The sequence below is a fragment of the Protopterus annectens genome, chromosome 5.part0, assembly GCF_019279795.1.
Source record: "Protopterus annectens isolate FY-2018-M chromosome 5.part0, PAN1.0, whole genome shotgun sequence".
Classification (NCBI taxonomy): domain Eukaryota; kingdom Metazoa; phylum Chordata; order Ceratodontiformes; family Protopteridae; genus Protopterus; species Protopterus annectens.
Window position 1 is genome coordinate 770,051,464 of NC_056735.1, and position 23,781 is coordinate 770,075,244.

The 23,781-nt window shown below is 45.5% G+C and overlaps 1 protein-coding gene across 3 annotated transcripts in view; it reads left to right on the forward strand.

The window, feature by feature from the left end:
* Positions 1 to 23,781, forward strand: part of ATM (ATM serine/threonine kinase) — a 3,174,581-nt gene that overhangs the window by 537,936 nt on the left and 2,612,864 nt on the right. The window lies entirely within an intron of this gene.

Genomic DNA, 23,781 nt, shown 5'->3' on the forward strand with positions numbered 1-23,781 from the left:
TTTGTGTATTCCTTGTTTGGGGCCTGAGCACGGCGTTGTTGGGTGTCGCTTTTGTGCTAGGTTCAATAAACGCACTATTGCCGAAGGTTAGATTGTGCTAGGCTGGTCTTTGGGAAGCGGTGCAATTATAATATGCCGGATTCTCCGGCGCGCTTCTCTTGAAGAAGCGCAAAGACAAAGCAGTTAAACCCAGGCAAGATGAGTCATCCGTTCCGGACGCTGGTTCTTTAGAGGCTTCAGTGGAACCGGTGGTTCCGACGGAGACTTCTCTGGAGTCTCAGGGGAGACTTTGATTTTGCAGGAGGTGGTCTCTCAGGAGGCAGGTCAGGCTGAAGGGGCTTCTCAAGTTACTGTACTCCCCTCCCTTCCTAGGGGGGTTAGGCCTTCTCCTTCTGTTTCCAAGGCTTCTCCCAGAGGCAGGCCAGTTTTAGCTTCTGTTGGTGTCACTCCTAGTTCAGCAGGGTCTGTGCCTAAGAAGCACATGCTTAAAATGGCAGAAGATTTGATTACTCTGATTAGAGGTTCTTTGCCCCTCCTGATAAGAGGCCTAGGGTGGAGCCAGAGTTGGGAAGTTTTGAGCAGGCTTGGATGTTACAGAGTCTTCACCTGAAGACTGGCAGGAGTACTCTCCTTATTCTGCTTCTGCTGCCGATGGTTCCACTCCTTCTGCTTCTCCTCCAGAGGCTTTTTCTTTTCAGAGACACTTCATTCTATGAGGGAACATTTTAAGTGGGAAGGTCAGGACTTCTCTGATTCTCGAAAAGGCTTAGGGAATTTTTGCTGTTACCCCAGCATAGGCCCTTGGCTATACCCCTGTTCTGGATGTTGTGGAAGATGTGTTTGCAGAGGCTTCACTTAATCCTGATTCTCTGCCTCCTGCTCCTGTTAAACCGGATAGGTATTACAGGGTGCCTGAGGCTCATAAATATCTTTATAAGAGTCCTAGGGCGGACCCAGAAACTATTAGTCAGGGACCTAAGGGTGTCAAGGCCTCTGTTGTAAAAATCCGGTCCCTCTAGATAAAGAAGCCAGAGCTTTGGATAGATGGGGAAAAAGGTCTATACATCTTCTACCTTAGCTATGAGGGCTTTGAATTGCCAGTTTCATATGTTGAAATATCAAAACTTTCTTCTTTCTCAATTGAAGTCTAAGGTGGATGCTCTGGCGGAAGGCATTGAGTGTAAAGAATTACAAGATTTGGTGCATGTCTCTGAACAGGTGGGTAAGCATTCATTACAGTGTGGTTTTGATGCTGTGCAGGCCCTAGGGTGGCTGCCACTGGCTCAGTTCTTCGCAGGCACGCCTGGCTGAAGGATCAGAATTTATCTGACCATGTTAAGACAAGGATTTTGGATGCTCCTTTGCAGTCTGATGTGTTGTTTGGTTCACCTGTGGAGTCAGTCTTGAAGAAAATGGAAGACAAGGCTAAGTCTATGCAGGCTGTTAAAGATTTTTGCAAGTTCAGCCTCCAAGTTTAGTAGGAATTGGCCTGCTAAGGGGTGGACGTATCCTTCTTATGATTCTCAGTCTAGGGGTAGATCTAGACGTGGTAGGGGCAGAGCTCAGAGTTCTTTCAGGCCTAGAACAGGGAGTTCACCTGCACAATCTTCGTGTGAGGGCAGGGGCCAGTCCTTTCGTAAACAGGCCCAATGACCTACTTTTTCAGCTGCCAGATCCTTCTTGCCTGGCAGCACCTTTGGGAGGAAGGCTAGCACTCTTCAAGGAAAATTGGATGTTGATTACCCAAGACAAATGGGTATTGGATATCATACACCAGGGTTACAAGTTTTATTTCCATACCTTGCCTCCTTTCAAAGGCGTGCCGGACGGTCCTCCTCAGCAAAGACTAGAGGCTCACAGACAAATTTCTCTGCTACTTCAAATAGGGGCCATACAACGGTCCCTCTGCCAGAAGTGGGCCTAGGATTTTATTCTCGCCTGTTTCTAGTACCAAAGAAAGGAAACACGTGGAGACCAATTTTGGATTTATCTATCCTCAACACATATCTGGACATTCCCAAGTTCAAAATGTTGACGTTACAACAGCTTTTACCTCTGCTGGGCAAAGATCACTGGATGGTGACTCTGGATCTCAAGGAGGCTTACCTTCATGTTCCTATCAGGCCCAGTTGCAGGAAGTATCTGCGTTTTCAGGCTGGGACTTCACATTATCAGTTCTCTGCATTGCCCTTTGGCTTATCTACTGCCAGAGTGTTCACGAAGGTTCTGGCTCCAGTGGTAGCTTTCTTCAGGCTAAGAGGAATACAAATCTATCCTTATTTGGACGATTGCCTGATTCTGGCTCAAGAAAAGGACGAACTTCTTCACCATCTACAGTATGTGATGGCAGTGTTAAGATGCCTGGGGTATTCTGTGAACGAAATAAAGTCCAGTCTAGTACCCTCTCAGGACATGTGCTTTCTGGGTGTGAGACTGAATACAGCATCCCAGATGGCCTTTTTGACCCCGGACAAACAAAAGAATCTTTCTCTTTACTTCCACCAATTGTCTCGTCAGACAAGGCTGACTGCAAGGACAGTCCTTCAAGCCTTGGGGTTCATGGCATCTTGTATTCTGGTACTTCCCAATGCCAAACTGCATATGAGGAAGCTACAATGGTATCTCAAGAATGTATGGACACAGCACTGCCAAGATTTGGATACTGTCATTCAGATAATACCTTGCATTCAAAAGGAGTTTTTGTGGTGGGCTCAGGAATGTCACCTAAACAAGGGACTCTCTGTGACCCGGCCAGAGGCGAGTCAGATTTTAACGACAGATGCCTCAGACAAAGCTTGGGGAGCTCATCTAAATGGAAAATGGGTACAAGACACGTGGCCTGCCAGACTTCAACATCTACATATCAACTTGAAGGAGATGTTAGCAGTCCAATTTGCATTGATAGCTTTCAAGGATTTACTTCTTCCAGGGCAGGTGTTGATTCAAACAGACAACACAACTGTCATGTGGTACATCAACAAGCAAGGGGGAACGCATTCTTATCCTCTATGCAGGCAAGCAATGATTTTGTGGGAGACTGCTCTCAGTTTACAGCTAAATCTTCAGGCAAGGTTTCTGCCAGGAGCACAGAACTCCTTAGCAGATGTGTTGAGCAGACAAATTATGGATCCCCATGAGTGGAAATTGGATCCTCATGTATTTCAGAGATTGACAGTGTTATGGGGAACTCCAGGCATAGATCTGTTAGCTTCTCCACTAAATTACCAGCTGCCAAAGTTTTGCACAAAAAGTTTTCATCCCACACCGTGGAAAGTGGATGCTCTCTCATTCAATTGGAGCAATCTTCACGTGTATGCCTTTCCACCTCTGCCTCTCCTCCCAAAGGTACTCCTGAAGGTCAGACAGGACAAGCCAAACATGATTTTAATAGCTCCAGATTGGCCTCGACAGCACTGGTACCCATTACTGAGAAGTCTGGTACGGGAGCCTCCATGGCCTTTGCCTTCGATTCCTCACCTGCTGTCTCAGGAGAACTGTCATTTACTCAATGTCAAACTTCATTCTCTACATCTGACAGCCTGGCATATTCTGTTTTAAACCCTGGAGGGTCTCAGCTTCCACAACAAGTTTTGAATGTTATTTTGGAGGCCAGAAGGCCTAGTACAAGGAAAGTTTACGCAGATAAATGGAGGAGATTTTTATTTTGGAGTACAGCAAAGGACTTTGATGTTTCTAAACCTAATTTAAGTGTTGCGCTTCAATACCTTACTGAGTTATTGGACAAAGGTTTGTCCTTCTCCTCTATAAAGGTTCATGCTGCAGCAATTTCTGCTCACTATGACTGTGACCCACCATTATTTTCTCAGCCTTTGTTTAAGCAATTCCTTAGAGGGGCAAAGAATATAAGACCCCATGAGCTCCTACTCCTGCTTGGGATCTCAATTTTGTGTTGGAGAAACTCACTCTACAACCTTTTGAGCCTGCAGCATCTGCAGAGTTGAAATATTTATCATGGAAGACTGCTTTTTTGTTGGCCATTACCTCTGCGAGAAGGGTTTCTGAATTACAGGCCCTTATGGCAGTTGAGCCTTTCTTAATTTTCCACAAGGATAGGGTGTCTTTGCGTACTAACCTTCTTTTATGCCTAAAGTGGTTTCTAGTGTGGCTTTAAACCAAACTATTCATTTGCCTACTTTTTATGCAAACCCCCAAAATAAAGGGAAAGGATTTTGCACACTTTGGATATACACAGACAGTTGCGATATTATTTGAGCAGAACTAAAGGGTTCAGGCAGTCTCAGCAGTTGTTTGTTTCTTTTGCTTTGGGTTCTCAGGGCAAACCTGTTTCAAAACAAACTATTTCTAAGTGGATTGGTTTTGTATTGCTTTCTGTTATTCCCATCATGGTAAGGAGATTCCAGCTGGGATTAGGCCTCATTCCACTAGGGCTACTGCCACTTCTACAGCTTTTTAAGGGGTGGCTACTAAAGATATTTTGGAAGCAGCTACTTGGAGTTCAGTGCATACTTTCTCTAAGCATTACCACCTTCCACTTTACTCTAAATCTAGGGCTGGATTTGCCACTGCTATTTTACAGGGCATTTTGGCAGCTCCTAATGCTTTATAGTTTTGCCATCCTCCTTACCTCTGCTTTGGGATTCTACCCATATGTAAGGACTGCAGCAATGTGAGATGAAGAACATAGTACAGTTTTGTACCTACCATAAATGTAGATGTTCAAGATCCACATTGCTGCAGTCCAATTCTCCCTCCTTCCCCTCTGTTGTTGAAGGTGGTGGTGTGGTTTGTGTTGTACATATTGTAAATATGGTTAGTACACGGGTGGTTGGTTAGTTTTTGCTGGTTTTTGGCTTTGGCCTTTCTTGTTAGGGCCTTCTGACATCTGGGGCAAGAAAAGACTGAGGAAATGACGTCGGTCATGCGCTTTTGTACCCTGACGTCCTGATGTCAGTTTTAAGCGCCTTGACCGACGCCAGCCTAATACTTTGGTATTCGGGCCGACCGAGGACAGCGGACTACCCATATGTAAGGACTGCAGCAATGTGGATCTTCGAACATCTACATTTATGGTAGGTACAAAACTGTACTTTCTGGCTGTTTGAAACTCATTGGTCATTATATCACAGTCACACTGGTTTGTATAGTGACCTTCATACCTCTCAACTGTCCAGATTTTTGCCTTATGTTTTGGTCTGTCCCTCATAAAATTTGTGGTTCTCTGACAAATCACTTGGGGTTGAAGCCATTAAATGACAGACATTTGAGTTTCAGACTTCATATCCTTCATAAAATGCATGCTAACACAAATCATTTTATTCTGGAAACCTTCTAAGTTTATAAGAGCGATTTTTAAACTCTGTCCCTATTTTTGGGCCCTTGCCCCCCCCCCCCCCCCAATATTTTATGCTTTGTCCAGATTTCTTGTGCTAAGAAGTTGAATGGGAGGACCCACATACCTCTCAAAAGTGTATTAATTCATTCACTCTTTAGGAGTGCTGGCTAGTAACTTATTCCGCAAGGACATTTGTGTATCCTGAACTGTTTTTTGTCTTTTTTAGAAAAATCTTTTTGTAAAGGCATACTTGAAAATGAATGACCTAATATAGTGTAATTCCTCCCCACTACCACCACTACAAGGACTGAAGCAGTAACTTGCAGGTCTGTTCAGAACCAATGTAAACTTTCCTAGGCTTCATCTCTTTCCTTTTATCCATAATGCTGCATGGTCTGCTTTCACTGTGCAGGTCTTGCTTGCTGCTAGTTGCTCTAAAATGGATTCTGAATACTTCTAGGCTTTACTTTGTAGTTCAGTATTTGTGAAGCAGTCATTAGTTTCACTTTGTTAGCATTTTAGTGTCTTTCAGTCTTCAGGCACTCCTGGAAAGGTTCACCACTGATGTTCTTTGTGTTTCGCTATTGCAGTCATCACATTTGGGTTATCTCCTTGCAGTAGCCCTCAGTCGGCCTGATTATCAAAGTCTTGGGTCCTGCGTCGGTTGCTATCTCATCTTCCATGACGTCAGGTAGTCAGGGTATAAAGCATGCAGCCAACGCCATTACATCAGTCTTTCTTGCCGTGCGGTGCCCGAAGCAGAAGCAGTTCGCAAGTGCCAGTTGTCTGACTCATGAAATTTTCATTTTCGAGTTTTAGAACTGAAATCTTCAACTAAAGCGAAGTACCCCGTTGGGGAATCTTTTTCTTGCTCTAAACCAATGTCAGTAAAAGTCAATAATTGTATTTCTTGTGGAAAGCAAATACCTCATAAAGATTTTAATTCGTACTGTATTCCTTGCCCTAAGCCCTGACCATGATGTACCTCGCTGTCGGTTTTGTGCCTTATTTAAACAACAAACCATTCATCGTCTGTATATTTACTCTTGTAAATATTTTGGTACTCTGTTCAATTACCCAGATATGGCTTCGGTAAGCCACCCGACTAACGACATTTCGAAAAAATGCAAAGATAAAGACAGAGACCAGCCGCCTAGATCCAAAGCTGCCAATGACACTTCTCCTAAGCTAGTCACCAGTTCGCCGGTACTCAGTGAGGTGCTTTCGCAGCCCCTGATACTGCTACTTCAGATTCGCAGGCCTCTACTGAGACCCATTCGGAGTCCGGTATGTCATGAGATGCTTCAGCTGTGGAACCTGCTGATGGCTCTACCTTGGATGGGTCCGTAGCCACTGTGCAGGCACCGGTTTCTGAGGGTGTATTCAGGCCTACTGACTTGCATATTAAGCAGATGCCATCTTCTTCAAGGCCAAAAACTCTATCCATGCCTAGAAAACCGATGACCAGACTACGCGTGGTCAGGCCTCTATGCGTAAAAAACAAATAAGAATGGCTGAAGACCTTATTACTTTAATCAGGGGAAGCCAACTTTCCTCCTCTAAGAGACCTAGGACTGAATTTGCTTATGATTCTTCTGATCAGGATTCTGAAATTTCTGTTTCCTCTGATGACCAGGATTTACCCTTATCTACCTTTGAGGATTCTGATGCAGAGGACTGTATTCCCTCTGCTTCCCCTCCAGAGGATTTCTCTTTTGGTGAAACCTTGCATACTCTTAGCGAGCATTTTCGCCTGGGAAAGCCAGGATTACTCTGATTCTAAAAAGAGGCTTAGGGATTTCTTACTTCTTACTCCTGCTTCAACACAGGCCTTTAGCTATCCTCCCTGTACTGGACATTGTTGATGATGCCTTTAAGGAATCTAGCTTGGCCCCAGACTCCTTACCTCCTGCTCCCAGAAAACCAGGTGGATATTACAGAGTTCTTGACTCTCACAAGTTCCTCTTTAAAAATCCTACTGCAGATCTTGAGATTATTTCATAGGGACCCAAGGGCATTAAGGCTACTACTGCCAAAAATCCTACCCCCTCTGATAGAGATTCCAGGGCGCTAGATAGAGGGGGTAAGAAGGTATACACTTCTGCACCCTTGGCCATTAGGGCCTTAAACTGCCAGTTTCATATGTTAAAGTATCAACAGCATATTATTGGATTGCTTAAACAGAAAATGATGTTGATTCCTGACTGTACTGAAAATAAGGATTTGCAGGATTTAATGCATTCTGCTGAACAAGTTGGAAAAGATACTTTGCAATGTGGTTTTGATTCACTAGAGGCATCTTGCAGGGCTGCTGTCAATGGGTCTGTACTTAGAAGGGATGTTTGGTTTAAGGAGCAATCTTTGCCAGATCATGTTAAAGCTAAATTGCTGGATGCTCCCTTAAACCAGGACCGCCTGTTTGGCAACAAAGTAGTAGTAGTACTTAAAAAGATGGAGGAAAAAGCTAAATCTATGCAAACTGTTAAAGATTTCCTGCAAGTACAGCCTCCAGGATTCAGTAGGCATTGGCCCTCTAAGAATTGGTCCTTTCCTGCCTCTTCCAGGCCTTCTCAGTCCAAACCCAGAACCAGCAGAACACCCAGGCTTCAGTCCCAAGGTACACACAGGACTAAGCAGTGGGGGGCTCCCACTTCCAAAGCAGGGAGTAGTAAGACTCTCCCCTATGATAAACTGTCTCAATGACTTAATTTTAAAACTTCCAAGCCCTTCTCTACTGACCGCCCCTTTGGGGGAAAGATTGCTCTGCAGGCAAAAAACAGGGAACTCCTTACCCAGAACAAATGAGTTTTAAATATAGTATGTTCATCGTGTTTCACTGTTGTAGTCATGACTGTAGGGTTCTCCCCTGCCAGCAGGCAGTCCTCGGTCGGCCAGAATCCCAAAGTCTGGGTCCGGCGTCGGCTGTTCAGCCATGCTCCCTGATGTCAGAGCGCCAGGAGTACAAAGCTGAAAGCCGACGCCATGTTCTCCAGTCTTTCTTGCCGTGCAGTGATAGCAGTTCGCAAGTGCCGGTCGGCTGACTCCTGACAATTTTTTCGAATCAAACTTCAGTCCGAAGATTTTCTTCTCCTACTCAAAGCTAAGTACCCCGTTGGGGAAACTTTTTTCTTGCTCGACTCCGATGTCAGAAAAAGTTAATTGTATTTCATGTGGGAAGCAAATACCTCATAAGGATTTTCATTCTTACTGTATTCCTTGCTTAGGCCCTGACCACGACGTAGCTAGTTGTCGGTTTTGTGCTAGATTCAATCAACGTACTATTAAACGAAGGTACGATTTTGCTTTTCATTACTTTGGTAGGCGTTTTAATTACAAAATGTTGTCAGATACGGTTCCGGCTACCGGAGTTCACAAACGACGCAAGGACAAAGACAGGCCTCCGAGGTCCAAATCAGACGATATCACACAAGCGGAGCCAGCTTCAGGTTCGGCCGTCGTCAGTGAGGCGCTTTTGCAGCCTGTCGCCGCCATTTTGGACCCGGAGAATAAACGGACTCCCACAAGGAGCCAACTAGGCCTTTGAATATTTCAGTTGGACCTTCGGACAATGCTCCTTTGGATGGGTCCGGAGCCGCTGTGCAGGTACCGGATTCCGAAGGGGTTTTCAGGCGTACTCAGCTTCTTATAAAGGCAAAGGCAAAGACTCCTAAATCAAAGACTGCAACCCAGGCCTCTTCTGAAACGGGTCCCACATCTCAGAAACAGTTACTTAAAATGGCGGAGGACTTGCTTACTATGATTAGGGGTTCACATCCCCCTCCAGATAAAAGGCCAAGGCAGGAAGTTTATTATGACTCCTCTGATCAGGCTTCTGTTTCTTCTTCTGACCAGGAATATTCTTTCCCTCCTTATGAGGATTCTGATGCTGAGGAATCCATTCCTTCAGCTTCTCCCCCTGAGGATTTCTCTTTTGGGGAAACTTTGCATGAAATGAGGGAACATTTCCACTGGGAAGGACAGGAGTACTCGGAATCTAAGAAAAGACTAAGGGATTTTCTTCTTCTTCCCCAACGTAGGCCCCTGGCTATTCCTCCTATTTTGGATATTGTGGATGATGCTTTTTCGGAGGCTAACTTAACTCCTGATTCTTTTCCTCCAGCTCCTGTTAAGCCAGACAGATACTATAGGGTTCCTGATTCCCCCCAGTTTTTATTCAAGAACCCTACTGCTGACCCTGAAACCATTTCTCAGGGTCCTAAGGGCGTTGCGGCCGCTTCTGCTAAAAACCCCATTCCCACTGAGAAGGATTCCAGATCCTTAGAAAGATGGGGCAAAAAAGTGTACACTTCTGCTACTTTATCTATTAGGGCTGTAAACTGTCAGTTTCATATGCTGAAATACCAGCAATTTCTCCTGTCTGTTTTAAAGCAAAAGCTAACTTCCATTTCCGCCTGTGCAGATGATAAGGAACTACATGACTTACTGCATGCCACTGAACAAGTTGGGAAGCATGGTTTACACTGTGGATTTGATGCCTTGGAGGCTTCTTGTAGGGCTGCTGCTTCTGGCACAGTAATTAGAAGGCATGCATGGTTAAAGGAACCAAATTTGCCAGATCAGGTAAAGGCTAAATTATTGGATGCTCCTGTTCAGCATAATGTTTTATTTGGATCTAAAGCTGAAGACGTGATTAAAAAGATGGAGGACAAGGCAAAGTCCATGCAAACAGTTAAAGATTTCTTACAAGTACCACCCAGATTTAGCAGGAATTGGCCTACAAAAAATTGGTCCTTTCCCAATTCAGACAGGCCTCAGAGGGGTAGATATAGACGCCACTGAAGTAGGCCTCAAACGCAAGCCTCTTATAGACCAAGACAGTGGACTGACTGCTTCCACCCCTAGGGGAGGAGAAGAACAGGTCGCAAGCTCATAGAAAACCGACTCAATGAACTCCCTCTGTTGGGCTGCAGGAACTTCTTGCCTGGAAGCCCCTCTCGGAGGAAAACTTTCTCTTTTTCATCTAAATTGGACTCGTATAACCCAAGACAAGTGGGTTCTGGATGTGGTTTCAAGAGGTTACAAATTCCATTTTCATACCCCACCAAGGCCAAGCGAATGGCCAGATCTTCCAAAACATCAATGGTCAGAGGCATTAAACCAGGTGGAAGCTCTCTTGGCTTTGAAAGCCATAGAACTAGTTCCACTTTCAGAGATGGGACAAGGTTTTTACTCAAGGCTCTTTCTAGTCCCCAGGAAGCAAAATTCATGGAGACCCATTCTGGATCTGTCAGTCTTGAACACTTTTCTAGAGATACCAAAATTCAAGATGCTTACTCTACAGCAGCTACTGCCAATGCTGACCAAAATGCATGGATGGTAACTTTGGATTTAAAAGAAGCATATTTACACATTCCCATCAGACAGGAACGCAGAAAATACCTCAGGCTCAAGGCAGGATCGAGGCACTTCCAATTCTCTGCGCTGCCCTTTGGATTGTCTACTGCGCCCAGGGTCTTTACCAAGTGCCTGGCTCCAGTAGTAGCTTATTGCAGACTCAAGGGAATTCAAATTTACCCTTATATGGATGACTGTCTTATTCAGGCAGACAGCAAGGATGTCTTACTCCAGTATCTACAGTTTGCTCAGAATCTTCTCAAGTTCCTGGGATTCACTGTAAACATAAAAAAGTCAAATTTGACACCCTCACAACAGATAATTTTTCTGGACGCTTCTCAAAACACAACAACCCAGATGACATTTCTGACATACGAAAAACAGTTACAGCTGGCTTCAACTTTCAAAACCTTGACAACTACAACCCAGCTATCTGCAAGGAGATTCCTGCAGGCTCTGGGTTACATGGCCTCCTGCATCCTTCTCGTATCATATGCAAGACTACATATGAGGAAAATACAGTGGTACCTAAAAAGTGTATGGTCTCAGCATTGTCACAGTCTAGATATACTGATCTTTGTCCTGCATTGTCTTCAAAAGGAATTCCTTTGGTGGTCCACGGCATGAACTCTAAACAAAGGAAAACCCTGCTGTCTGCCTCCTGCCACTCAGATTCTAACCACGGACGCCTCAGATTATGCATGGGGAGCCCATTTTTGGGGCAACTGTCTGCAGGGCCTTTGGACAAAGGATCAGAAGCACCTGCATAGCAATTTGAAGGAAATGTTAGCCGTTCAGAAAGCTCTATTGGCCTTCAGGAATCTTCTACAACCAGGACAACTACTGATACGGACAGACAACACCACAGTTATGTGGTACATAAACAAGCAGGGGGGATCTCATTCCTACCCCCTTTGCAGACTAGCCATGGATCTTTGGAACACAGCTCTAGCTTACAATCTGGACCTTCAAGCACAGTTTCTACCAGGGAAGCAAAACTTCCTGGCAGACAAGTCTGAGCAGAAACCTTTCGGATCCACACAAATGGATGTTGGACTCCGAAATATTCAAGATGATTACAGCAGTCTGGGGATGTCCTCACATAGACCTCTTTGCATCCCACCTCAATCATCAACTACAAATTTTTTGCACCAGGACTTTCCACGATCAAGCTTGGAAAGTGGATGCTCTATCATTCAGTTGGAGAAACCTCTCGGGATATGCCTTTCCGCCTCTTCCTCTTCCTCCACGGGTATTACTAAAGATCAAGCAGGACAAGCCCAAGATGATAATCTTGCTGGCCCCAAATTGGCCTTGACAGTTTTGGTACCCAACACTGAGAAACCTTTGTCTAGAGCCACCCTGGGTTTTACCACAGATTCCGAACCTTCTGTCCCAACACCAGGGTCAGATTCTGCACTCCCATGTCAAAACTCTCAGCCTGGCGGCCTGGTTAATCCAGGATCTTTGATTCATTCTCTCCTACCCAAGCAGGTTATGGATGTCATTTTAGAAGCCAGATGTCCTAGCACTAGAAAATCCTATGCAGGACAATGGAAAAGATTTTGTTCCTGGATGCAGGCTCAGGACTCTGATCCTCTTATTCCTAACATTCCTCAGATTTTACTTTACCTGTCAGACCTCTTACATAAGGGTCTCTCTTTCTCTTCCATAAAGATACAAGCCTCTGCTATTTCTGCTCATTATAATACAGACCCTCCTGTCTTTTCCCACCAGCTCATGAGACAATTTCTCAGAGGAGCTAAGAACTTAAGGCCCCCTAGAACTCCTCCCATTCCTGCTTGGGATCTCAACTATGTTTTGGAAAAGCTCACCTTACCTCCTTTTGAGCCTGCTGCCTCATCTGACATCAAGTTTTTATCTTGGAAGACAGCCATCCTGTTAGCTCTGACCTCTGCCAGGAGGGTTTCAGAGTTGCAAGCTCTTATGGCTGTGGAACCTTATATTATTTTTCATCAAGACAGGGTGTCTTTAAGGACTAATCCTACTTTCATGCCTAAGGTGGTTTCCAAAGTGGCTTTAAATCAAACTATTCACTTGCCAACTTTTTTCCCCACTCCTCAAAATAAAGGGGAAAGGATCTTACATTCCTTGGATGTACATAGACAACTACATTTTTACCTGGACAGAACCAAGGACATCAGGAAATCAGAGCAATTGTTTGTTTCTTATGCTTCAAGTTCCCAAGGTAAAGCCATTTCAAAACAGACCATTTCTAAATGGATTGCTCATGGAATCAGATTTTGCTATTCACACCATGGAAAGCAAATCCCAGGGAGTATAAGGAGCTGCTGCCACTTCAGCTGCCTTCCTCAGGGGAGTTCCTACCAAAGACATTTTGGAAGCTGCAACTTGGAGTTCAGTGCATACTTTTTCCAAGCACTACAATCTACCTCTCTACTCTAAGTCTAGGGCAGGCTTTGCTTCTGCAGTCTTGCAGGGCCTTATAGCCGCCCCCTCTACTTTATGACCGCCTCCCTTTCTTTCTGCTTTGGGATTCTACCCTACAGTCATGACTGCAACAGTGAAACACGATGAACATAGTACAGTTGTGTACACTTACCATAAATGTAGATGTTCGAGTGTCTTCACTGATGCAGTCTGTTCCTCTCCCTCCTGTCCCCTCTTATTTTTTCTTTTGTGTGGTTCCATTTTTCACCCTTCTTATGATGTGTATTTGCAAAGGGTATGGGACCTTACTCATTTTGGAACTTCTGACATCTGGGGCAAGAAAAACTGGAGAACATGACGTCGGCTGTCAGCTTTGTACTCCTGGCGCTCTGACGTCAGGGAGCATGGCTGAACAGCCGACGCTGGACCCAGACTTTGGGATTCTGGCAGACCGAGGACTGCCTGCCGGCAGGGGAGAACCCTACAGTCATGACTGCAACAGTGAAGACACTCGAACATCTACATTTATGGTAAGTGTACACAACTGTACTTTCCCAAGGATACAGATTCCACTTCCACACTTTACCAACCCCAGACGGTTGGCCAGATGTCCTTCATGGATGCATTTGCAGTCATAACAACTGGGTTGTCCTGTCGTCAGGCAGCCCTTCAGTCGGCCGGATTCCAAAGTCCGGGTCCGGCTTCGGCTGATGTCGCACTTCACCCGACGTCATCTCTGTTGGTCTTGGTAAAAGCATCAGCCGGCGCCATTTTCCTCAGTCTTTCTTGCCGTGGCGCCAAGCAGAAGCTGTTCGCAAGTGCCGGTCGGTCGGATCCAGAGATTACTTCTACCGAATACTACTTCGAAGACTTCTAAAGCTAAGTTCCCCGTTGGGGACTCTTTCTTGCCTCAGCCGATGTCAGAAAAAGTTAATAATTGTTTAACCTGTGGGAAACAAATACCTCATAAAGATTTCCACTCATTGTCTGCCTTGTTTAGGCCCAGCCCACTACGTAGCAGCCTGTTCGCGCTGTGCTTCTTTCAACCGACGAACGCTTAGGCGTCGGTCGGAGTTTGCAGAACAGTTTTTCGGTTCTGATTTTGCGTACATTATGCCGTCGGATCCTCCGAATACCCAATCTGCCAAAAAACGCAAAGATAAAGACCGACACTCGCGGTCCGCGGTTTCGCCGAAACCATGGTTAAGCAAACATGAGTGTCTCGGTTTCGGCGAAACCGAGAAAACTGATCAAAGTACAGCTGAACCTATCTCTACAACTGAGGCCCCTGCTACCACTCTTGAATCGGCCTCAGAAATTTTATCCACTACGGTGGTTGCCACTGACTTATCAGACACCATTCCCTTGGATGTCTCTACCCCAGCACGTGGTGCTGCTAGGCCTCCAGCAGCCATGTCCATTAAGGCCTTCGCCAGGGCTAAAGCAGCCAAGACTACTAAGACAGTGCCTGTTAAACCCCCACAACCAGGCCCTCTTCTAGTTCTCAAATGCTTACTTTGGCAGAAGATTTAATTTCATTAATTAGAGGATCTCAATCTCACCCAGACAGGGCCTCTCAGCCCCAGAGAAGAGACCTAGGGCAGAGCCCCTGAGCCAGTGTCCTCTGATGATTCTGCTGACGAATCAGACATAACTGACCAGCCAGAGGCTCCTTTCTCCAATTTTGAAGATTCTGATGCTGAAGAATCCATTCCAGCTGCTTCCCAACCAGAAGAATTCTCCTTTGGGAAACCTTACATGCCATGAGAGCAGTTCCAATGGCAGCAACAGGATTTTTCAGACTCCAGAAAGACTTAGGACCTTTCTGCACCTCCCACAGCACAGGCCCTTAGCTATACCTCCTGTTCTCTCTGTGGTGGATGATGCTTTCAATGATGTCTGCTCCGCTCCAGATTCTTTACCCCCAGCCCCTGCCAAACCAGACAGATTTTACAGGGTGCCAGATACTCATCACCACCTTTACAAGGCCCCACTTGCAGACCCAAACTATATCCCAGGGTCCCAAGGCAGTAGCGACCATAGCTAAAACCCTATTCCTTCTGAAAGGGAAGCAAGGTCATTAGACAGATGGGGTAAAAAGGTCTACACTTCAGCTACTCTCTCAGCTAGAGCTTTAAACTGTCAGTTTCACATGATACAATACCAAGAGTTTATGCTTGATCAGTTAACTAAAAAAACTAACCACTGATGAATCTCTTGATAAGAAATATGTATTAGAAATGGTAAATAACATACAACAGGTTAGCAACCATTCCTTAAAATGTGGCTATGATGCACTGGAGGCTTCATTGAGATCAGCCATGACTGGCACAGTGATAAGAAGGCATGCATGGCTAAAGGAGCAAGCTTTACCGGATCATGTTAAAGCTAAGTTGCTAGATGCTCCTATCGATAAGACAAGTTTGTTTGGTACACCTGCCCAGCAGGTTATGAAGAAAATGGAAGAAAAGGCAAAATCTGTTCAAACGGTTAAAGATTTCTTGCAGGTTCAACCCCAAGGTTTAGCAGGAACTGGCCTGCCAAAAATTGGTCCTTTCCTGACTCCACAAAATTTCAAAGGGGCAGGAATAGACGTTCCAGAGGCAGAAACCAATCCAGAGGAGGTGCCTACAGAGGACGACAGTGGCAAGGTAACAACAGAGGCACAGACACAACCACTGCCACTACATCAGCACAACCACAGTGACTTAACCCTAAATCCACCTACCAGGGAACAAATAGCAGCTCCTCTAGGCGGAAAGTTAACCTTATTTTCAAAGAACTGGCACTACATAACAAAAGACAAGTGGATTTTACAAACCATAGATAAAGGTTACCGGTTTCACTTCCACACTTTACCAGTCAAAAGAGGAATGCCAAATCTACCTCCAAATCAAAAAACAGAGGCACTACAACAGATAATGGAGTTAGCAAACATGAGAGCTGTGGAAAGAGTGCCAACAGCAGAGCAAGGAAAGGGGTTCTACTCCAGACTATTCCTAGTTCCAAGAAAGGAAAAAAGTTGGAGACCAATTCTCGACCTGTCCACCTTAAATACATACATCATTGTCCCAAAATTCAAAATGCTGACCCTACAGCAACTTCTTCCCATGCTGGGCAAGGAGTCTTGGCTGGTAACTCTAGATCTCAAGGAGGCATACCTGCACGTCCCCATTCGACCAATCTGCAGAAGATACCTCAGATTTCTTGCAGGATCAGAGCACTATCAATTCTCAGCATTGCCCTTTGGCTTATCTACTGCGCCCAGAGTATTCACAAAATGCCTGGCATCAGTAATCGCCCATTGCAGACTACAGGGAATCCAAATTTACCCATACCTGGACGACTGCCTACTACAAGGGGACAACAAAAGCAAGCTGACAACAGATTTACAAAGGGTCATTTACTTGCTACAAGCACTGGGATACACAGTCAATTTACAAAAGTCAAGGCTGATACCATCCCAAACAAGGACATTCTTGGCTGAATTGGACACAGTAAAACAAATGGCATTCCTGACTACAGAAAAACAAAAGAACTCCTCTTTACTTCTTGGCACTAACAAAACTGAACAAGTTAACAGCAAGAAAAGTACTGCAGGCCTTGGGCTTCATGGCATCATGCATAATCTTGGTCCCATTTGCCAGACTACATATGAGAAAACTACAGTGGTACCTAAAGAATTTATGGTCCCAACACAGACACAGCCTAGAAACAGAAATCCCACTAATTCCATGCTTAAAGCAGGAGTTCCTATGGTGGGCTCAGGCATGTCAGTCAAACCCAGGCCTACCCTTTCGCAGATGTCAAGCAAGCCAGACCATCACAACAGACGCTTCAGACCTAGGATGGGGGGCCCACATGCTGGACAAATGCGTGCAAGGATTGTGGACACAGGATCAACTTCACCTGCACATCAACCTAAAAGAAATGCTGGCAGTAAAACTGGCAATCCAAAAGTTCAAACCATTTCTCCAAGAGGGCCAGTTGATAAGGACAGACAACACCACAGTCATGTGGTACATCAACAAACAGGGAGGCACTCATTCATATCCCCTATGCAGAATGACTTTGGAGCTGTGGACCCTGGCACTCAGCTACAACATCCAATTACAGGCAATATTTGTACCGGGAAAAGAAAATACTCTAGCAGACATATTAAGCAGAACCACATCGGATGCCCACGAATGGAAGCTGCACCCGGACATCTTCAAGACCATCTCAAAGAAATGGGGAATGCCTCAGATAGACCTATTCGCATCACCTCTCAATCACCAGCTCAAAAAGTTCTGCACAAGGACATTCCACCCACTAGCATGGAAAGTGGATTCGCTCTCCTTCAGCTGGAAAGGCCTAACAGCATATGCATTCCCACCTCTTCCTTGATACACAAAGTACTACTAAAAATCAAGGAAGAACGTCCAAGGATAATCCTGATAGCTCCAAACTGGCCAAGACAACACTGGTACCCACTGCTGAGGAGCATGTCTCGAACAATATATGGCCAATACCCTGATGCCTTTGATGTTAACTCAGAACAACTACAGCATCATACATCCAAACCTAAAACGTTGCAACTGACTGCATGGAACATCACATAGCAGCAGCTAATCCAGAACTTTCCCAAAGAGTTAAAGACATTATTCTTGAAGCACGCAGACCTTCAACAAGAAGGAACTATGCTGGAAAATGGAAAAGGTTTGTCATTTGGAGTAATGGAAAGAGGAAAAGATGTGTCAAACATAGATATGCCTAACATTCTGGAGTATCTGGCCGAACTTCTTCATTCAGGCCTGTCCTACTCCTCCATCAAGATACATGCATCAGCTATTTCAGCAGAATACAGCTTTGATCCACCTGTTTTTCGCACCCTTTGCTCAGGCAGTTCCTCAGAGGAATCAAGAATGTAAAACCTCCAAGGAAACCACCATTACCAGCTTGGGACTTAAACTTTGTGCTAGAAAAGTTGACACTATCACCCTTTGAACCAGCAGCAACAGCAGACCTACAACACCTGTCATGGAAAACTGCTTTCCTACTGGCAATTACTTCAGCAAGGAGGGTTTCAGAACTACAGGCCTTAATGGCAGTGCAACCCTTCCTAATCTTCCACCAAGATAGAGTGTCCATGAGGACTAATCCTACATTTATGCCTAAGGTGGTATCCAGAGTGTCTTTAAACCAGGCAATCCACCTACCTACCTTCTTTCCCAACCCACAAAACAGAGGGGAAAGAATACTGCATACCTTGGATGTACATAGACAGCTACGCTACTACTTGGACAGAACAAAAAATAGCAGAAAGACTGACCAACTTTTTGTAGCCTATGCAACAGGAAGGGAAGGAAAAGCTATTTCCAAACAGACAATCTCCAAATGGATAGGAAATTGCATACGATTCTGTTACTCCTTCCATGGAAAACCAATTCCACAGAACATAAGACCTCATTCTACAAGGGCAACAGCCACTACCACAGCCTTCTTACGAGGAGTGGCAACCAAAGACATTATTGAGGCTACTTGGACCTCCGTGCATACATTTGCCAAGCATTATAATTTGCCTCTATATTCCAGATCCCGAGCAGGGTTTGCCACTGCTGTACTGCAAGGGATCCTAAACACTCCATAATCTACCTTTATCCTCCTCCCCTAGTTGGCTATGGTATTCTACCCAGTTGTTATGACTGCAGATGCATCCATGAAGGACATAGTACAGTTTTGTACCTACCATAAATGTAGATGTCCGAACTGGATAGCATCTGCAGTCAGGATTACCCTCCTCCTTCCCTCTGTGGTACTCCTAGGGTGTTTACCCTCCTAATAGCTAGCTGGTGGGGGGGAGTCTTTTATGGTGTATTTGTTTGTATATATGTACATACATGCTTATTTTTGTGTTTACCTCTATCCTTTTGGAAACATTGGCATCTATCCAAATTTTAGCCTTCAAGAGGGCTACTGGCATCTGGGGCAGGAAACACTGAGGAAAATGGCGTCGGCTGATGCTTTTATACCCCAAGACCAACAGAGATGACGTCGGGTGAAGTGCGACATCAGCCGAAGCCGGACCCGGACTTTGGAATCCGGCAGACTGAAGGGCTGCCTGACGACAGGACAACCCAGTTGTTATGACTGCAGATGCTATCCAGTTCGGACATCTACATTTATGGTAGGTACAAAACTGTACTATCTACCCCCAAATCAGTGGGCAGAGGCTCAAAAGCAAGTTCTCTCTCAAGTATAAGGGCTATTCAAACTGTCCCAGAAGAGGAAAGGGGACAAGGTTTCTACTCGAGACTTTTCCTGGTGCCCAGAAAAGACGACAACTGGCGTCCTATCCTGGATCTCTCTATCCTAAACACTTTTTTGGTGATCCCAAAATTCAAGATGCTAACTCTTCACCAGTTGCTTCCTATGCTAGGCAAGGATGCCTGGTTGGCAACACTGGATTTAAAGGAAGCCTACCTACACATCCCAATCCGGGAATCTTGCAGAAGATAGCCACTCTTCAAAGCAGGCTACATTCATTATCAGTTCTTTGCACTGCCCTTTGGCTTATCTACTGTGCCCAGGGTATTCACAAAGTGCCTAGCTCCAGTGATTGCATTTTGCAGGCAAAGAACTATTTAAATATACCCATACCGGGACGATTGTCTAATTCAGGCAGAAAGCCAGGACATACTTTTGAATTATCTGGCGTTTGTACAAAAGGTGCTGACTTCTCTGGGGTACACCATAAACAAAAAGAAATCACATCTTGTACCCTGCCAACAAATTGTATTCCTAGGAGCAAGCTTCAACACAACTTTCCAGATGGCTTTCCTCACACCAGAGAAACAAGTTCATTTGACAGCTTACTTCAAACTAATGGCCACAAAGACCCTGCTATCTGCAAGACAAATACTGCAAGCCTTGGGGTTCATGGCCTCCGGCATTCTCCTAAATGTCCTTCAAGGATGCATCTGCAGTCATAACATATGGGTTGTCCTGCCTCAGGCAGCCCTTCGGTCGGCCGGATTCCAAAGTCTGGGTCTGGCCTCGGCTGATGTCGCACTTCACCCGACATCATAGCTCCTGGGGTATAAAGGCATCAGCCGACGCCATTTTCCTCAGTCTTTCTTGCCGCGCGGTGCCCGAAGCAGAAGCTGTTCGCAAGTGCCGGTCGGTCAGATCCAGAGATTTCAGCTACCGAAGACTTCTAAAAAAGCTAAGTACCCCGTTGGGGACTCTTTCTTGCCTCAGCCGATGTCAGACAAAGTAAATAATTGTTTAACTTGTGGGAAACAAATACCTCATAAGGATTTCCACTCTTACTGCCTTCCTTGCTTAGGCCCAGACCAAAACGTATCAGCTTGTTTAGCCTGTGCTTCCTTCAACCGACGGACACTTAGACGTCGGTCGGAGTTTGCAGAAGAGTTTTTTGGTCCCGCTTTTGCATATAAAATGCCGTCGGAGACTCCGACTACACTTTTAGCCAAAAAACGCAAGGATAAGGACCGACACTCGCGGCCTGCGGTTTCGGCTGAAACCACGGTTAGGCTTACCGCGAATGTCTCTGTTTCGGCTGAAACAGAGTCCTCGGTTCTTCCTTCGGCCGAAAGCATGCCTCCGACAACCGAGGCCACAGTGGCCCTGGCAGAGTCGGCTACAGAAATTCCTACTGAAGAAGCAGGCACACAAGAATTGTCCGACACCATTCTGTTGGACATCTCTACTCCTGCACGTGGGGCAGCTAGACCCCCTGCCTCTATGTCTATTAAGGCCTTCTCCAGGGCTAAAGCAGCTAAACTTTCCAAGGCCTTACCTACAAAAGCTCCCCCTCACAGACCTTCCTCAAGTTCTCAGATTCTCAGCCTTGCTGAGGTCCTTATTTCTCTGATCAGGGGATCCCAACCTCACCCAGACCGGGCCTCACAACCCCCTCCTGAAAAAAGGCCTAGGCCTGAACCCCCTGAACCTCTCTCCTCTGACTATTCCTCGGATGGATCAGATTTATCAGACCATCAGGAAGGACCATATTCACCTTATGAGGATTCGGATGCAGAAGACTCCATTCCTTCTGCCTCCCCCCCAGAAGAATTTTCATTTGGGGAAACTCTACACTCAATGAGGGAACACTTCCAATGGCAGGGTCAGGATTTTTCTGATTCTAGGAAAAGGCTAAGGACCTTTTTACACTTGCCACAGCATAGGCCTTTAGCCATACCACCTGTACTATCAGTTGTTGATGATGCATACAATGATGCCAGTTCTGCCCCTGATTCTCTTCCCCCGGCCCCTGCCAAACCTGACAGATATTACAGGGTCCTGGATTCTCACTTCCACTTGTATAAGGCCCGTGCTGCAGACCCCGAAACCATTTCTCATGGCCCTAAGGGTGTTGCAGCTGCCTCTGCCAAAAAACCACTACCCTCTGAAAGAGAATCAAGAGCATTAGAGAGATGGGGTAAAAAGGTTTATACATTTGCTACTCTTTCTGCCAGGGCTTTAAACTGTCAATTTCACATGATACAGTACCAGGAATTTTTGCTAGATCAGCTGAATAAAAAGCTTTCCTCTCCTGAACCTTTAGACCGTAAGTCCCTTCAGGAATTGGTACACAACTCTCAGCAGGTCAGTAATCATTTCTTAAAATGTGGCTATGATGCACTGGAGGCTTCATTTAGATCAGCTATGACTGGAGCAGTGATTCGAAGGCTTGCCTGACTAAAAGAGCAATCCTTGCCAGACCATGTTAAGTCTAAACTCCTAGATGCTCCTATGGAGAAACAAAGTTTATTTGGCTCCCCGGCACAGGAGGTTCTAAAGAAAGTGGAAGAAAAAGCAAAATCTGTGCAAACAGTCAAGTATTTTCTGCAGGTTCAACCTCCGAGGTTTAGCAGAAACTCGCCTTCAAAGAATTGGTCCTTTCCAGACCCCTCTGGAGGACAGAGAGGCAGAAATAGACGCCCAAGAGGCAGGGGTCAATCAAGGGGTGCCTACAGGGGCCGTCAGTGGCAACCTGCCAACCAGAGGAGTACCGCCACAGCTGCGACTGCAACCACTTCCACAGGGCAGACACAATGACTTGGCTCTGATTCCGCCTACCAGGGAGCAACTGGAAGCACCCTTGGGCGGAAAGCTAGCTTTATTTTCAAAAAACTGGCATTGCATTACAGGAGACAAATGGACTTTGCAAACAATAGACAAAGGCTACAGGTTTCACTTCCACACTTTACCAAAAAAGAGAGGAATGCCAAACCTTTCACCAAGCCAGAAGTCAGAGGCTCTAAATCAAATCATCAACTTACTAAGGATGAGAGCAATAGAAAAGGTACCATCTATGGAACAAGGCCAAGGATTTTACTCCAGACTATTCCTTGTACCAAGAAAAGAAACTCAATGGAGGCCTATTCTCGACTTGTCCGCACTGAACACATATCTCATTGTACCAAAATTCAAGATGCTGACCCTACAGCAACTTCTTCCCATGTTGGGCAAGGAGTCTTGCTGGTGACTCTAGATCTCAAGGAGGCATACCTGCACGTCCTTATATGACCAGATAGCAGAACACACCTCAGATTTGTTGCAGGATCAGAGCATTATCAATTCTCTCAGCATTGCCCTTTGGCTTAACTACTGCGCCCAGAGTATTCACAAAATGCCTGGCATCAGTAATTGCACATTGCAGGCTTCAGGGAATTCAAATCTACCCATACCTGGACGACTGCCTAATAGAAGCGGACAACAAGACAAAAATAATACAGGATTTGGCCTATGTCATACAACTGCTGCAAGCCTTGGGATACACAGTCAACATACAGAAGTCAAGACTAGTGCCATCCCAAAGGATAACATTTTTGGGTGCAGAACTGGACACAATAACTCAGATGGCTTTTCTCACAGAAGAAAACCAAAAGCAACTACCAGTCTACTTCATGGAATTGACAAGACAAACTCAGCTTACTGCAAGGAAAGTCCTGCAGGCCCTGGGTTACATGGCATCCTGCATAAAATCTTGATCCCACATGCCAGGCTGCATATGAGAAAATTACAATGCTACCTAAGGAATGTATGGTCTCAACACAGGCACAGTCTAGAAACCATGATACCAATCATTCCATGCCTGAAAAAAGAATTCCTGTGGTGGGCTCAGGCCTGCCAGACCAACAGAGGGTTGCCTTTCCACAAACCACAACCAAGGCAGACCATCACCACGGACGCCTCAGACCTAGGCTGGGGGGCACACATGGAAAACAAGTGTATCCAAGGCCTATGGTCCCAAGACCAGCTGAATCTACACATAAATCTAAAGGAGATGCTGGCAGTGAAGCATGCAATTGAGGGATTCAAATCATTCCTCCAGCAAGGACACCTGCTGATAAGGACGGACAATACCACAGTCATGTGGTACATCAACAAACAGGGAGGCACGCATTCCTACCCTCTATGCCGGATGGCAATGGACCTGTGGAACCTAGGCCTGAATCTCAACATTCAACTGCAGGCCAGATTCGCACTCAGGAAAAGAGAATTCACTAGCAGACAGATTAAGCAGAACTACCACGGATGCTCACGAATGGATGCTGCATCCAGACATTTTCAAAAACATAACAAAGAAATGGGGAATGCCAGAGATAGACCTGTTCGCCTCCCCACTCAACCACCAACTGAAGAAATTCTGCTCAAGAGTATACCACCCACAAGCCTGGAGGGTGGACTCC